This window comes from Grammomys surdaster, unplaced genomic scaffold, assembly GCF_004785775.1.
Source record: "Grammomys surdaster isolate TR1022 unplaced genomic scaffold, NIH_TR_1.0 165, whole genome shotgun sequence".
NCBI lineage: Eukaryota > Metazoa > Chordata > Mammalia > Rodentia > Muridae > Grammomys > Grammomys surdaster.
This window is the reverse complement of record NW_021604613.1, coordinates 12,705,464-12,723,333: the sequence shown is the minus strand read 5'-3', so window position 1 is coordinate 12,723,333 and position 17,870 is coordinate 12,705,464. Positions and strand designations below refer to the sequence as shown.

At 41.0% G+C, this 17,870-nt stretch overlaps 1 protein-coding gene across 3 annotated transcripts in view; it reads left to right on the top strand.

The window, feature by feature from the left end:
• Window positions 1–123: 123 nt before the first annotated feature.
• Window positions 124–17,870, top strand: part of Trak2 (trafficking kinesin protein 2) — a 58,759-nt gene continuing 41,012 nt past the window's right edge. For 2 of the 3 annotated variants that reach the window (XM_028765655.1, XM_028765656.1), the window contains exon 1: window positions 218–362. The gene's annotated coding sequence lies outside the window, so the exon portion shown is untranslated. Of the gene's footprint in view, window positions 363–17,870 lie in introns of all 3 variants that reach the window. The other variant, XM_028765657.1, reaches the window with a different exon arrangement.

Here is a 17,870-nt window from a genome sequence, read left to right as displayed (position 1 = left end):
TGCTCCTCCCCACCGCGCCTCCAGCGTCTAGCTCTGTAGTGAGGAGGCGGGGCCCTCGAGCTGTAGGCGGGACAGAAAGGAAACTACAGTTCCCAGAGGGCCATGCGCTAGGGCCTCAAAGGCTGTTGGGAGAATGGGTCTCCTTTTAGTTTCCTTAGCTGGGTGGGGGCTGCCATTGAACCGGCGTCACTGCAGCTCCAAGGTCGCCCGTTGATGATGTGAGGGCGCCTGCCAGTTCCTGCCACGCCCGGGGGTTAGCTGCGGCGGCGGCAGCTTCACCTGCTGCTCTCAGGCTGCCGCAGTGTTAGGGGCTTCTTCCCCAGCGAGTGCGAGCGGAGGAGCGAGGACGCCGGGCCATTCCCGTGAGTAAGCTCCCGCGTGCGATTCGAATTTGCCCTTGTCAACTTCTCCCAAAGGCAGAGAAGCCTTCCTGTCCCGCGTCCCTCTGGTCCCCGGAGGTCACTCACGGAAGAATCCCGACCCGAGATGGGAAAGGAATGTTTCCCAAGTGTGGGTGCAAAGTGATGGGAGCTGGGCGCTAGCCTCCGGGATTCACCCTATCTGCACCTTTGAAGATTGGCAGCTTCCCATCCTTTGCCAGACAGCATCCCATCTGGAGCTCGGTCGTTTTGGGATGAGTGGCTTTAGTGTCCGGACGTTAAACCTTAAGCTCTCGGTGGCCATCTGTGATGCAAATGGGAGGAGAGGACACTAGAAAGAGCGTTTTCTTTATTGGGTTTTTCTTTGCAATTGATTTGGAACTAGACTCCACATGTCTTTTAAAAGAAAGAGAGACAGAGAGACACTGACTTTAGATTGAAGCGAAAAGAATGAATATTGGCAGGTGTGTTTTCTAGTGCCAGCACTTTTGAGTCCCAAACATTTTTTTTTTTAAATCATGATTATGGCAGTGAAGTCAATCACGTACTTAGGCATCTTTTTCTGCATCAGGAAAGGTGGTAATGTTTTGCTGGAAATTCACCTAGCTTATATGGACCACGGAACATAATGAGCTAGACTCAAAGTTCTCTCTTTACCTTAGTAACAATGTTTGTGACCTTTCAAATCTTTGCTGTCCTATTAAAAGTCTCAGCTACAATGAGCTCCAAATAGCATATTAATGGTGGTGACATGACACTTGAAAACAAATTGTGAAGGACATTTGGTGGTGGGGAAGGACACAAAGGCACTTCATTATCTCAGCAACTATCCAGCTTTCTATGTTTAAAGTTAGGTAGTATCCAAGCCTCAGACATTTAACCAGCACACACATACCTATGTGAAAGACAGTGTTTTTAATCATACCCAGTTTTACTTATGTGATGTACATGGCTCACTTAATCACTTCATTGCTCACTAGTTGTTCATTCCGTGAGACTCAGAAGACTTTATGTTGCACGTCAAGATTTACACCTAGACCTGCTTTGCTTCAGAGTTATATGAATCAGGTTAAAAAGAATGGGTAAAAAGAAGTTTCTTAGTTTCCTAGTACTAGTTCTAGCATTCTTTGGCTATGAGTACATCCATAACCCCTACTTTAGCACTCTGAACAAATTGTACACTCTGTCTGCTAGTCTCGTCGCTCATAGAGCTGCTCATGAAGACACTAAAGCTCATTCCAAATCTACCTGGATGCATTTATGTCTTAAAAAAAAAAGATAGGACTGGACTTGTATCACAAAGGTTCTTTCTAGTTCACAGGTTTTATGGTTCTATGATTATTATTCTTCATTGTGAATACTTAACATCCATAGTCACAAAGCAGTGTTATTCTTCCCTATGAATGTCTAACATCCGTAGTCATAAAGACTATGGAAATTTGCCTTTTACTGTTTTTTACTTCATTGCTCAGACTATATTAGACCCAATGTGAGGGGCGGGGGATGTAGTTCTTGCTCCTTTCCTTCTCACAGCTCATTTACATCATCTGTCTGGTTCCTTTTGTTTTGCTTTGGATTTGTTGTTTTTCTTGTTTTACTTTTTTTGAAACAGTTTCACTATGTAGCTCTGGCTGACCCCGAACTCACAGAAATCTGCCTGCCTCTGATTCTTGAGTGCTGAGATTAAAGTTGTGTGCTACTGTGCTTGTCTCATTTGTAAAATTACATTTGTTTGTTTGTTTGTTTGTTTGTTTGTTGCTGTGCATGTGTGCCTGGGAGCACGCCTGCGTGAATGTATGTAGAAATCAGAGGACAACTTGTAGGATTTGGTTTTCTCTTTCTCCTGTGTGGGTCTTGGAGATCAAACTCAGGGTGTCAGTCTTGGTGGCATGTACCTTTATCTCCCAGCCTTGCTGGCCCTGGACCAGCTTTTGAACCTCATTAAGTTATCCTACTTTGTTGGAAAGAAAGCTGAGTATTGACGTGACAGTCACATGTGTTCAGACCTGCAGTGCTCTCGTGATAGCAGTAATAAGGAGCATAGAAAGAATGCAATGTGCTGCACACCCCACTGAATGTTTTACCTCGTTATCATGGCCAAACAGCACCATCTGAGCTTGTCGGCTTTTTTTTTTTTTTAAACAGATAGGCAACTAAAGCTGAATAATGAATGTACTCAAAATTATTTAATTACTGAATGATAGAAGTGGCTGTCAAACCAGCCAGGATCCAACCTTCACGTCAACATTTAAGCTCTTAACTGCGTAACAAAACCTGAGTAGTTTTATTCTAAGTCAATCGTGCATTATTGCAACTCTTTATTTAGATGGAAACTCAACATTAAGTGACTTCCCTACCTCGGTGAGGAAACAGCAGAACTGGGATTTGAACCTGTACATCTTTTACTTTAAGGTCCATGTTCTGCTTCTGCTTCTCATCAAATGTTTGTTAAATACTTTCTGTAGGTTGCTGTCCTGGGTGATTAGGATGATCGTCACTGTTAAGAACTGTGTCCAGAAGAGAAGCCAGAGTTACGTTGGTGTTTTGAGCACTATCACAACAGTGTCAGGGGCTAGGAACAGAGAAAGGGCTGGAGGGGAAGGCTTGGACTAGTCTGGGAAAAACAGATGGGAGTTACCTTGGGTAAGGCAAAGGGGTAAGAGCTGTAAAGGACTCAATTATGTCCTCAAAATTCTTAGGTAGTAGCCCAACCTAACCCTCATTGCCTTAAAATGTATCTAAATTTGTGTAGGGCTTCTGAGATGATTAAAATGAGACCCTTAAGGGCTCCAGTGCAACGTGACAAGGGTGCTTACAAGAAAAAAAAAATTGGACACATACTACACCTGCATAGGAAGATACAAGTAAAAATTATCAACAAGGCCAAGAAGACAGGCCTCAGGAGAAAACAAACCTTCTAGTACCTTCATTTTGGACTTCCAACTCCCTGAACTAAGAGAGAATGTTATTTAACCTGCCCAGTCTGTGGTACTCTGTCCTTGTAACTCCAGTAAATAATAAACAGGTGTCACAGGCGAAGGGCATGGCATACAAAAAGCCTTTGAGATGTGACTCGGTGATTCAGGTTTCACCGTGAGCTTTGAGAGCTGAAGCTGGAGGCCGGGCTGGAAAGATAAGGACGACTTTGTATGCGATCCAAGGAGGCTTAAACTGAAGGGATAAAATGGAGGATTCTGTAGCAGTGGGGAGACATTACATGTGCGTTTTACAAAGGCTGCGGCAATGAGAGAAATGCTGAAGCGAGGGCACCAGTTCAGGCAGCTGCTTAGTATAAGGAACTTAAATTCTCAAACTATAAGGCTCAACTCGATGCGGGAATACGGCTCACTGGGTAAAGGCACCTGTCACCTGAGTTTGATACCTGGAGAGAACTGACCCCCCTGGATTGTCTGTCTCCTGGCATCACATGTCCACCATGGCACGGACAAGCACATATACACAGCAATAAATAAATATAGCCAAAAAAATGTTTTAAAAAGTCATAGCCAACCTTTGGCCAGCTGACTTAGAATTTTCATGTACCTATTTTGACTTAAACTTTGGCTTTATGTTTTTGTTTTGTTTTGTTTTTATGTTTGCCTGCATAGATTGTAAAATATTCAGTAGTTTGCTACCCTATGAAGTGATTTTTTTAAGGTATCTTTTATCTTTAGTGTTTTTTATAATACACTTTTATTAGTATTTATACTCTTGTAATGCCTTCCTCTGGCTGCCTATGAAATATGTACTGTTAACCTCTATTCTGAATTCATAAATATACAGAAATATAGGTTAAGTAGTTTTTCCAAGGGCACACAACTAATGAAGAGCCAAGTTAAAATCCAAAGTCAACTATGCTATCTTTGTTATCTGTATTCTTAACCTTACACTCTGCTACTGCCATATACAAAAATTAAGATCTTTGTGTGACGGAAAACAGGGAGGAATTAAGATGAGTATGCTTGCTGTAAAGAATGGACAGTCTATCTGAGGGGATGTGGGATAACTGTAAAGGGGCCTTTAAAATGTTTATTTAAAAAACAGACAGACAGAATGGCAGGAGGGAATGCTGACTTTGAGTTAAGGCTCCTGGGAAGACTTGATGGAAAAGGGACATTTGAGCTGGTTAGAGTGTGGATTTGTAGAATTGAGAGAGGACATGAGAATTTCGAAGAAATTGTGTGACCCATTTATTGCAGCATTGAGGATTTCCTGGTGTTTTTAGAGAGCTAGTAAATGTTGTCCTCTGTTTCAGCTGAATATGTTGTCTGGTTGGTGAAGGAAGTAGGAGGAGTCAGCTTCTGGGGAGGTGACGAGTCTGTCTTCCTTTCTTTCTCTCTCTCTTTCTTTCTCTCTTTCTTTCTTTCTTTCTTTCTTTCTTTCTTTCCTTCTTTCTTATGTGTCTCTGCATTTTGCTCACATGCATGTCTGTGCACCATGTGCATGCCTGGTGCCCTTGCAAGTGTGAAGAGGGCATTGGATCCCTTGAGGCTAGAGTGATAGACAGTTGTGAGCTGTCATGTGTGGATACTGAGAATCGAACCTGGGTCCGCTGCAAAAACAAAACATTCTTGAGAATCCATTTCTCCAGTCCCATTTTAAGCCTGAATGAATGAAACATATGCTGGATATCATTATTTGTTTTTATAAGAGGAAGAAAAGCTCATCTAGCCCCAGTTGCCCTGTTAACTGATTCTGTTTATACCGTCACACAGGTCCCCGCTGTTGCCGTTCACCATCCTAGGCCTTTCTTATAGCAATCTGTGTGAAATGTGCTAAAAGTTCCCCAATTATCTTTCTGTCTCTGGTCTTTCTCTTCCTGAAATGTATCCTGTATGCTGTCTCCAGATTGATTCCTCTTGAAAGCCACTTTGCTATGGGATCAAGTTCAGACTTCTTAACTTGAACTAGTTAGGTTTAAATATCCAAACATATTATTTGCTGATAATTCTTCCCCTACCCCATATTAATAGCTAAATGCTTTGGGACCCCTTCCCCAACCAAGCCCTTTCCTTTTTGTGGGGTTCTGGTTTTGTTGTTTGTTTGATTAATTTGTTTTATAGATACTCTCGTTCTCAGCCAAATCTTTCATACTTAAGAAACTCACTAAAATCCTAAATCTAGTATGCAGACATTTAGGTAGAAGTGGTTTCTCCTCCCTGCTGTCTATCTATAGGATAGAGATGTTGTAATGCCCATTAACTATTTCTTCTTAGATTTCTGACATCACGCCATGTTAGATCTAATCATCTAGATCACAAGATCATAGCCTTTTCCGTGTTAGAGCTCAGATTTCTTAGCTCTTTAATGTCCTTTTTGGTAGAGACTATTGTATACTATATTGTATCTATTTTTTTTAATACCTTTAGTTTAATTCAAGAAGCATTTATTGGAAGTTGTTAGGTATATAGTATATTGACTAGTTGTTAAAAGAATTATTTTTGAAACTATTTTATAACTAGCTTCCTAATATGTAACATCCCTACTTCATTCCTAGCCTCACTGCTGACACACAGAGCCTTGAGGGCATCCAGAATGGTAGGTTACTCATGCTAGGAAACAAGCACAGAGATCTACCAGTGTTGAAGTGGAACCAATGCATTTTGTAAAGGTCACTGAGGTCTTCGGAGTGTATCTGTATGTATCTGCTAGTATTTGCCAGATGTTGAGTTCCGTTTCTTTACAAAGCTTTTTTTTTTTTAAATCAGATAAAAAAGGAAGAAACTGTTTAATAATTTTTTTAAAAGGACGTAATTTAAGAATTGATAAATTAGCTGATTGGTGGGTGCACACCTTTGATCCAGCGCTTGGGAAGCAGAGGCAAGTGAGTCTCTGTGGGCTCCGGGACAGCCAGGACTACACAGTGAGACCCTGGCTCAAAGACCAGACCAACCAACAGCAAAAGTTGATACAGTATGGAAGTCAGTGGGAAAGAAGTTGCCCAACAGTTTAGTTACTTCTTCACCTCAGGCCTGGGGATGTAGCTGTAGTAGGGCACTTGCAGGAGTGCCAGGTTAGTCCCCTACACTGGAAACAAAACAAACACCTCTAAAGAAATATGTACAAATAACAAGCCTCAGATAGTTATTGAATGGTTTGAACTCCTACCATTCTGATCATCAAACAAAGGACAGGACAAACAAAGGGGGATAGCCCCTCCCTTTCTTTCCAAGAGGACATGGAAGTGAATATAATATACATGTGAATGTAACAGACCAGACACTAAGGCATCCGGTGAGCTGAGGCCTGAGTAGGAGTCAGCTATAGAGAACAGGAGGAAAGAGTGTTCATACAGTGAACTGGTGACTGAGGCTAAGAGAGGAGTGTGGGAAGGAGGCGATAGGAAGCTAAAGACGTGTTTCTGTGGACGACTGCAGCATGGGAGAGAATGGGAGAGGTGAAGGCAAGAGCCTGTTTTGGAGTTCTTGTTACTAAATTTTTAAGTTGGTGTACAAAGTAATGGGCTCCCTTATAACATGTTCATGCATACATACCTGTGTATATCCGTGTGTATATGCATACCATCCCTGTTGCCTTTGGCCTCCTCCTTGCTAGTTCCTCTTCCCTGCAAGTGGTTCTCCTGCCTTCATGCCACATGTACTCTACTACCTCTGTAAGATTTCATCCTCTCCTCCACAGTACCTGCTCAACCCTCTCCCACACTCAACCAGTAACACACGTTTAAATCTAGATTGTGCATATGAGAGAAAACACACAATACTTATCTTTATGAGTCAGGCTCATTTTACTTAATATATCCTAATACTACATAGCAAGTAAATATATTAATATTATATATTAAGTAAATAATTTACTTAATAATGGTCTCCATTTTCTTTCAGATATTGTAATTTCATTCTTGATGGCTGAATAATTTTTTTGTGTATCTGTTCCATCTTTTGTTTATCCATCTGCCTACTGATGGATATTTCATTTGGTTCTGATTCTTAGCTATTGTGAATAGTGTAGCAATAAACATGGAAGGATATACAGGTATCTCTGTGATGTGTTAGTCACTTGAGTGTTTACTCAGAAGCTACATAAACTCTAACAGCACAAGGAAATAACCCCAAGAATTATCATTGGGATTACATGAAATTAAAAGGCTTCTGCATAACAAGGAAAACTGTCAGCAAAGAGGAGAGACAGACTTCAGGATGGAAGAAAATCTTTGCCCTACAGATCTGACAGGGGATTAATATCTAGAATATCTAAAGAACTCCAAAATTAAACTCCAAAACCCCTTTAGGATCAATAATGAACCACATAGACAGTTCTCAAAAGAAGAAATAAAGATGGCCAAAAGTATCTTAAAAGTTACTTAAAAGTCCTTAGCCAGCAGGAAATGCAAACTAAAACTGCTTAAAGAGGCTGTCTCACCCCAGTCAGAGTGATTGTCATCAAGAAGAAAAAAATCTATTATTTAAAAAGTAGATTGCTTTTACAAACATGATTCTTGCTGACTTTCAGAGAAGGAAGGGTGCAGAGAGCATGCTGGAGTCCTGCCCGGCCCCCTGAAGGCTAACAGGTAATGGTGAAGGCTTGAGATAGGAAGGTACAGGTGGGGGTAGTGGGTGGATTTGAGATACCTAGTGGTAGTAGACTTTCCAGGATTGCTAATGGATCAAATTTGTTGTGTTGAGAAAGGGAAGAGTCCATGGATTCTCATTAGGATGAAGAAAATAAGAATAGAACTCAGGAAGGGACTGAAGAGCCAGACCGAGTGCTATTAATGCTGAAGAGGTTGTTAATTGTGGTCATGATGGGCTAACATATAAGGCAAATGAAGCAAAGGAGGGAGGGAGGGAGGGAGGGAGGGAGGGAGGAAGAAAGGAAGGGAAGGAGGAGAAAAAGAAATAGCAACAAGAACAAAAAATTGTTGCAGTCAAACTCCACAGGTACCAGAAGTAAGGCTCCACAGGAGCTGGGATCATTGCATTAGTTACTTTTTTTGTTGGTGTGACCAAAAACAACTTAAAGAATTTATTTTGGCTTACAGTTCTAGAGACCTAGAGGGCGTTGTGGCAGGGGAGGAGCCAGCAGCACAGGAAGCTGATATTGGAGTGGGGGAGGAGAAAAGGAAAAAGAAGGGACAGGAAAAGGAGGAAAGAAACCGGAAGTGGAGTGAAACTATAAAACCTCAAAACCCACCTCTTCCTAGTGACATATTTCCTCCAGTAAGGCCCTACCCCCTAAAGGTTCCAAAACCTCCTAGACGGCACCACCATGTGAGGATCGAGGGTTCCTGTGAGTTTTGAATTTTTCATTCAAAGTACCAAGGTAATTCATCGAGGAGTCTGAGGATACGCATGGGAAGAAGAAAGCTAAGGAAGGGCGTCAGTGCTGAACTAGGAATGATGTAGTGCCTAAGTGTGATTTGATTGCTTACCAAAGGGTGGTAGAAAAACAAGAGCTGTTTCTGGAGGGTTCAGGTGTGTCAGTATGGAGTAAGAATGAGGGATGAGGAACTTGAAAAATGAGAATAAATGCTTCCTAAGACTCTTGAACATACCCCCTGAGAGGGCAGTGGTTGTGAGAAGTCCCCAAGCCCCAAAGAAGGGTGTTTTTAATACTCTTAGCTGGTTTTAATGATAGAAGGTATTGACTGAGCATGATAATCACTCGTTGGAGGCTAGCCTGAGCTATCTCTGAAGTTTCAGGCAAAAGTGAGACCTTGACTACAAAAATTGTAAAGATTTTGAGTGTGTTGGTAAGCCATAGAAGGTGGTGACACTAGTAGGTAGGGATATCCAGTGGACCACAGTGCAGAGAAGGTAGGAGTGGGTGGTTAAGTGACTTACATGTAATTATTTTGTAATAATACATGTACATACAAAGCAGAAAAACTGAAAAGTATCTTTTTTAAAAAAATTGTTGTTTAAGTTAGTTTTGCCATATAGCCTAGGCTGGCATCAAACCTGGGGTCCTTCTGCATTAGTCTCCCGTGTGGGATTTTAGGGGTCCATGACCACTCCCTGCTCCAGTTTCTCCTTTGAGAGATTATGAGTTTTTACCCCAATCAAGTGTTCATGTGAAAACTGTAGATTCCAGGCATACATTGCTGTGAAGAGTGAGAGTTGCTAAGAATTGGGATGGGGTGGGGTGGGAAGTCGGAGATGGGTGAGAAAGTGCTGACGTAGAAGGGTCTCCAAAGAGAAAAGACATATAAGCAGGCCATGGAGGGCTTGCCTGTGGCGTGATGCCCATATGGCTGATTACATTTGCAATAACCCTATACCGCAGTGTGGTTTTGTGACACTTTGGGAGAATTTAACTGTTTTGTATTTAAAATGTAGTCAATTTCAAAAAGGCATCTTTTCAAAAAGATTAATAACTTTTTAGAGTGAATGGTGTTTGAGGTCCCAGCACCTGCTCTCATGTTGTGTAAGGGCTGAGAGTTGGTTATTCAGGCCAGTGCTATAAGTCACAACAAAGGGAAGCTTGTTGGCCAAGAAAGAGCACTCTGTCTGGGAGAGGAGAGGAGGAGCCTAGAAACCAGCAGCCATGTGTCTGAGATGAGACCACTGTCCCCAAAGCATAGATGTAACAACTGGGAAACAGAACCCAAACAAGAAACCATAGCTTTTCTCCTGCTGAGTTTGATTTGGTTCTCTCTTTTAGTCACAAAATTAAAAGACTACAAGTAAGGCTTATATTAGCAGCTGTGAATCTTTTAAGCTATCTGATTATTTTCTTATGTGGGGCTTGTTTGAAATGCTGTGTCAATCCACTGCACATGCTTAATGGAGAGCATAATCAGTCTACACAATGAGCCAAAGCCGGCCCTTCCCCTCATTTACTACAAGAAGAGTAGATATTTAGGTACTGTTATTACTATAAAACAAGAGGTCATTCAACACCAAACCCTTTTATATGAAGTTGAAGTTATTAATAAGTCTCACTGTGTAGCCCAGGTTAGTCTCCAATTTAGAATCTTCTGGTCTCTCCATCCCAGATCAGATTATAGGCTCGCACCACTGTGCCCATCTCATAATTTTCCCAAAGCCAGTACAGCATTTCTTTAGAATTTCTTTAGACTTGTTACTGGACTGAAATTGTATCCATGATCAACTTTATTTGTTAAATTGCTTCTAATAGCTTACTTAGTTGTTTTATTTTTTTGAGACAGGGTCTCTCTATGTAGTCCTGGCTGTCCTAGAACTCACTGTGTAAACTAGCCTCACCTCAAAATTCACAGAGCGTTGCCTGCCTCTGCCTCCAGAGTGCTGGGAGCTTTGCGCCACCACGTAGGGCTAGCTTGCTTACTTTTAATCAGTGATCCAGTAGGCTTGCATTGCTGTCGCTATGTGTCATTTGTTGTTAGGTTTGGGTCATGCAAAATAAGACATGTCAAAGAGCTCTGAGTGCAGTGAGGAGAGACAACAGATGAGCTCATTGTCTTCTGGGATGATTTAGTCTACAGAAGAGGGTTCTAGAAACACTAGCAGAATCACAGTGAGAAAATGGAAGCTTTCTGTGCTTATAATCCACTCCTGGTCTCTCTGTTGATTAACAGGAAAAAACTCTTACAAAGGAAGAAAGAAGGACCTCCACTCTCCTTGGGAGGCAGTAGAGAAAGAGCAGAGGGTTCATAGCCAGCCTAGGAAAAGGACGCCAGATGAGAAAAGCGCTTAGCAGCAGTGCCAAAGGAAGAGAAGGCTGCCAGCTAAATCCCTTGTGCTTTAGGAAGTGCCAGGTGTAGGAAAACAGGTCCTGGGGTTCAGTCTCAAACAGATACCTTGTGGTTTCCCTGATAACCTGGTTATCTGGTTTCTCACCCCAACATCGGGCTAGAAAGGGGAGAGGCATGCTAGCACCAGCATGTATGATGGTTGATAGCCTCACAAGGAATGGAGAGACAGATTAAAAGTGAACTTAAATATCTAAAATAAATAAATAGCTAAATAAATAAGCAATTTGTACACCAAGTATAGAGAGAAAGAAGTCTTTGTAGGCTGATCCTGGAGGCCTTCACATTATACCATTAGGTATGTGCACATTGCATATAGTAGTCTCTGCTTACGGTATGACCTGAGTCAGTACAGGCCGTTCCCTTTCCCTTAGCCAGCCTTAGCCTTTCCTTACTATTATGTCTTAACTTTAAATAAAAATTAGCTTCTCATCAATGCTTGTATTTATTAGTGCTGTTATTATTATTAGTGTTAGTATGTATGAGTGAGGGGAGGGCATATGTGGAGGTTAGAGGACAACTTTCTGGGGTGTATGCCCCTCCTTCTGCCATGTGGGTCCCAGGTATCAAGCTCAAGTTATCAGGCTTGGCAACAAGCACCTTTACCCACTGAGCCATTTCTGTGGCCCCAGATTTTTTGTGTGTGTGTTTGTGTGTGTGTACAAATTGAGGATTTGTTTGCTTTTCTCTTCTTTATCCCAGAATCAGTGTGTTTGTTTTTAAAATGAGGAAATTGTTTTACAGTTATCTCTGAAGCCCTTTCAAATGATATATACTTCTTGTACCTCCCAGTCATTTGTCAGACCTCAGAGGTTAGAGGTATCAACTGTAGAATAGGCTTGGGTTTCATCCCTGGCTCTCACTAGCTTCAGTATGTCTATAAAATGGTGACAATAATGTCCACATCCTGGGGCTGCTGTGAGGATTATGAGTGGAAAGCTTTGAGGTCAGTGCCAAGGTGTCGTATGTGTTCAGCCCACGCTAGATGCTGTATTAGGAAAGCCAGCTTGGAGCAGAGATATGAATATAGTTTTTCATTGAAACTCAGGAAGCTCTTATGAATAGTTTCTTAGAAATGGATCTTAGAAACTTCTGAGTCTAGTTTCATTTGGCATACACTTTAGGAAAGTCTGGAATTTCACCGGAATGTTTGGGGTTATGCCTTCAGGGTCAAAGAGCTACTGTTGCTCAGAAGTCTCCTCTTCTCTCAAGCTGTGCAGATTCAGATATGAGAGTCACCGTTGTGTGCTCAGTTTCCAAGTCTGGAGGAAGCGTCACAACAAACAGAACGATGAGCAAACTTGGGAAGTGACTTACTGATCTGCCCCCACACTGAGCACATTTTCCTTTATCGGAATATCTGCCTGAGAACCCAAGTTGGCACAAGTATAGAGAGTGAGGACATTGAAGGCATACGAGCAGGAAGCAAAGAGAACAGGTGGGCACAAATCAGGCGAGTAGAAAAGTACTGTAGCAGTTATTGAAGATGTGACCCAAGGTAGTGGCAGTGTCTTCAAGAGTAAAATCATAGGAACTAGAGAGCAGGTAGAGAACAGAGGGCATGCTGACCGAGTTTTGGACTCTGCAGCATCGATGACCTTGAGAGATGCAGATAATTCTAGAGCCACATGTGCTTATAAAGTGAAGCAAGTAAAAACCAAATAATAGAGGTGGCGCACGCCTTTAATCCCAGCACTTGGGAGGAAAAGGCAGACGAATCTTTGTGAGTTTGAGGCCAGCCTGGTCTACAGAGTGAGTTCCAGGACAGCCAGTGTTGCACAGAGAAACCTGTCTCAAAACAGAAAAGAAAAGAAAGGAAAGAAAAGAATTTCCAATAGTGGCTAGAAAAATGGCACAGCAGTTAAGAGCACTGGCTGTTCTTCCAGAGGAGCCAGGTTCAATTCCCAGCACCCACATGGCAGCTCACAGCTTTCTGTAGCTCCAATTCCAGGAGACGTGGCACCTTCACATACATACAGCCAAAATATGTAAAATAAAAATAAATCTTTTAAAATGATAATAATAGTAATAATAAAGCAAGTATCGTGGGAGATTGGGGAGAAGTCGAGTTTTGAATGTGAAGGTTTTAGGTGCCCATATAAACTGATACTGACATTTCTAATTTAAAGTTATAAAATGCCAGTTTGAGCTAAAGATTGAAATTTGAGATGTGACTGACGTGGAGTAGGAAATGAAAGTCTTTGAAACAATGTGACTTCTAGGGTGAGAAAGAGGAGGGCTGGTGAGAAAACCTTGAAATATGGGATATTGACTGTTAAAGGCAGGTAGAGAAAGACTGAGCTGCCCAGTTAATTTTATCCCTCAAGCTTGGAATCCAGTTGTTTCCTTAGTTAACAGTAGCCATAGCCCAGAAAGTTATCTATTCTTTGTTCCCTGAATTTTATTGTTAAACAAAAATCATCCATTACATATAAAATTTTACTCAGAAAGTAACCTTAGGGACTAGGAAGATGACTCAGCAGTTAAGAGTACTTGTTCTTGCAGAGGACCTGAGTTCCATTCCTAGCATCCAGATGGTGGCTCATAACAGCCTACAACTCCAGCTCTAGGGCATCCTGTATCCTCTTCTGAGCTCCATGGGCACCAGGCATGCATGTGATACACATACCAGGCAAAACACTTATACACATAAAAATAAAATAAATCTAAAAAAAAGGATCTTGTCTTAAAATCCTGAAGATCCCTGTGACAGCTGGCTGTGAAAAACAAGGCTTAGGTTTATGACAAATATAATTGGAAATTCTTTTGTGAAGTAGAATTACATTAAAATACTTATGTGTCTTAGGTACGCTGAGCTACATATGTTTATAAAGATGTTTATAGTAAACATCCCTCCGTCCTCAGCGTCACTCAGTCACTCAGCCCTCAGTACCGCTGTTCCCGATGGTCAGGAACACAGCCCGTTTTGTTTGAAGAGCCGTGTCCTTGTGCTCCCGCTTCTAAAACCTCAGAGTTCTGCAGTTTTTAAGCAACTGAAGGATCTGTGATGATTTTAATACCAAAGCCAAGTTATTTTTATTCTTAAGGGCTATAGAGAATATATGAGCATAAATTCTCTTCTCGCTGTTGTGTTTAGAATTTTGATATTCCTTACTACTGTACTAAAAGTGCAGTTTCAAAGGGTCTTAGCTGTTTGGTTTCACAGGACAGTCTTAAGTCTGACAGCATGGTTGCATCTGGTTAGTTAGTTGTTGGCATTAGAAGTTCAGCTGCCAGCCCTTGATGTAATCTAGTATCTTAACTTTGCCACTCAACACTGAAAGTACTTCCTGGCTTGCTGGGATGGATTTGTTTCCTCCCAGAAGTGTGGACATACTACAATATCTACAGGACCTGTTACATAAAATGCCTCCACTCCAGATGTTTTCTGGTTTTGGTTAAGGGGCTCCACAAACATTTTTATACTATTTACTGTGTGTTACCCATGCTTTAAAGACCTTTATCCATTTTTTTTCCCATTTACCCATTTTATCTGTTGCTGTATCTGATGTACATTTTCCTTGTTTAAAAAGATTTTGAAGTAACTGATGAGTTTATTAATATCCTGGGATGTAAATTTTGACAAAAGTACCCTATGAGCTAATATTTTAATGTGTCTGTGGCTCTCATGTCAGCAGAATGTCTAGAGCAGTTCCCCATCTTGTGATGACCGCCCCCCCCTCAACCGTGAGATTATGTTTGTTGCTAGTTTATAACAAATTTTGCAACTGTTAGGAAACATAATGTAACTATCAGATATACAGGCTATATGATACACAGCCCCTGAAAAGAGTAATTCAACAGCCTCTGCAAAAGGGTCACACCCCACAGATTGAGAACTGCTGTTCTAGACCTTCCAAGACTAAATAGATGGCCAAAACCCTCCCTAAGATCTCTGCAAAGTCTTGGTATTCCTATGGCCCCTGAGCAGCTACCATCTGCTGATTTCTGTTTCCTCTGCTTAGAAAAAAGAAAGGCCTGTTGCTCTCCTAGTCTCCTGCAGAGCAGCTTAGCGGCCTTTGACCTTCAACCCTGAATGACCTTTCCACATATTCCCTGGTGTTTGGGCTGGGCTGCAACACAGTCTTTGCCCATGCACTTACTAAACATTTCCTCACAGCTTCCTCCTGAGAGAAGCTTTACTACTGGCTGTTTAGCAGTGGACAGTTGGACTTAGTAAAATGTAATGATGAGAGCTGCTTTTAGTAACAACTTCTTCAGTTAAATAGTCTTACAGCTCTTTAAATATTGCATATTAAACTTGTAAGAAACCTATCTTGAAAAACTGATTAAAATGTAATTTTTGTACTATATGCCATTATGTACCTCTTTTGCCAGGTGTCACAGAGAAGGTAATGCCTATTTAACCGGATAGAATTTAAGCATCAAATTGTTTTAAAAAAAAGAATGCACCACTGTTTGCTGAATGCACCACTAGTTTGCTGATTTGAAGTCTATATTTAACATTGTTTTCCATCCCATTTCCTTTGGATAAGCTATCATATGACTATCTCTAAATGACTTTTGACTTCCGAATAGTACTGGATGGTCATGTTTCCAACCGTTCATAACGAGACTGAGGGGATAGGGGGAAGAAAGGCATGAATCTAAAGATATATAAATAGCAGGCAAGTCTGTTTTAGTATCTTCCTCCAACCTTTCCCCCTCCTGTCACCTCTGCCTCCTGAGTGCTAGAATCACAGGCATGTGCCACCATATCCGGTTGTTTAAAGCATTTTAATATTACCCCTTTGTCCTTGAATATTGTTACTCTGTGACATCAAGCATCAAATGAAATTCCTCTTGTGAAGTGTAGTTTTAAAAGCATGGCTTCCTCAGTTTGCTTACATGTGATATGTAAGTGTGGTGGCCTTGTGGCCTTCTAATCTGTGTGCAAACATGCCATGGATTTGGTTCTAGATCCGAAGGCAGCCAGAAGAGCTTGGGTCAGAGTTAGCTAATCTTATAAATGAAGGTTTTGTTTTGTTTTTTAAAGAATCTCATGAAACAAATGGTATATGGCTTCACTAAAACTTTCAATACCTGACTCTTTACAGAAAATGTTTACTGAATCTTGTTACAGATTCTCAGATTTTAAAGTGAATTTATAACCTGCTAATTGTTTAGAAATCATCAATGGAAATAATTGCTGGTTATATAATTAAATATTCTAAATACTTGATACTCGTGAATACAATGGCTATGTGGCTACTGTGTTAACATGGGAAAAAGATAACTATCTAACAGCTAAATATTGTGTCTTTTGAATGATGGTAAAGCACCACAAGTAATTTTCATTGGATTCTTTGTATGCTGTCTTAAATTTTTAGATGCACTTACTGTATTTATAATGAGAAACAAAAATATGTACTTGAATATGTACATGTTATGTTTTCTTTTTGTGTTGGAAAGGTAAAGTAACTGCATAGAAATGCATAGTGCGGTTGGTGGCTGGTTTTGGCAGATGAACTAGAGGGCTGCGCTTTAGTATGAACTAGAGGGGTGCGCCTTAGTATGCATCCTGCTTAAACTCTCGGCATGTTCGACCCTAAACACGGTAAACGCTGCATTAGAGCACTTCCTAGGCAACCAACCCCTGAGAACTTCTGAGAATGTCCACCCTGCGGCATTTCATTTATTTGCTTTTCCTCTTATGTTAGTTGAACCTACCCTGCTGAGGAGCAGGTAGGTTATGTCAGGAAACCTGATGGCTTTTTGAGAAATGTGCCAGGAAGTGTGTCACATAGATTACATTAAAGAACTTGTTTGTGTTGCTGTAACCAGGGCATCTAGTGCATGTTGATGTGTCCAGGAACAAGCGTAGTCTTTAAGAATGGAAGGGGTGTAACAGTAATTATATGGCTGACTACCAAAAGAGCAGTGGGTTTTAAACATTTCATAGGTTTTTAATACTTCTTTCTTTAACCCTATACCATCAAAGTTTCATTTTCCTCATGTTAAAGGTAAACATTTCAATATATTTATAAATACTAAGTATACAAAATAAATATGAAAAATATTTCACTTGTGATAAGTGGAATTGATTGTTGCTTTATTCACTTAGCATTTGATTCTGGTGCGTGTTGCCCTACAGTGTGTCTCTACCACATTTTACCTGTGCTTTGAAGAGTAGGCCTTCCTTGTTTTCCTGTCATGAACAGTGCTATAGGAAACAATCTCAGCCATGTCTCTTTATAGTTGACATCACATTTCTTTAGAGTAGATAATAAACCAGGGAGTTGAAGTTCTTGGTGTGAGGATGCCAAGTTGCTCCTGATAGTCTTTGAATGGCTCCAGCAGTCTGGATTCTGTGGTAAGCTTTTTATCAGAAAGAATTTTGTATGAGAAGCTCTTTTAGAGCACTAGTTACAGAGCCATGTGGTTCTTCTTTGAGCCCCTACATCATGGCTAGTAGCAGCTCCAGAGACTGCATAGCAGGCTGCTGTAAAAGGGGTGAGCATTTGAGAAGGGCTCTTAGCAGGGTACGTGGATAGACACTGCTCCGAGTTATGTATCTTCTATGTCAGATGACCAGGTGCCAGGAATGGTTTATTTCCAATTTATGTTTCTACCACTTGAGTACTTAAGTTTACACTATTTATTTAAACATAATTGGACCAGGAGTCGGCTTAGCTGGTAAAAGAACTTGATCCTCGAGCCTATGATCTGACTTTGATCCCCAGAACTTACAGTGAAAGGAAAAGAACTAACTCTAGCTGTCCTTTAACTTCTGTATGTTCACTGCACACACACACACACACACACACACACACACAAACAATTTAACATTAAATAGATAA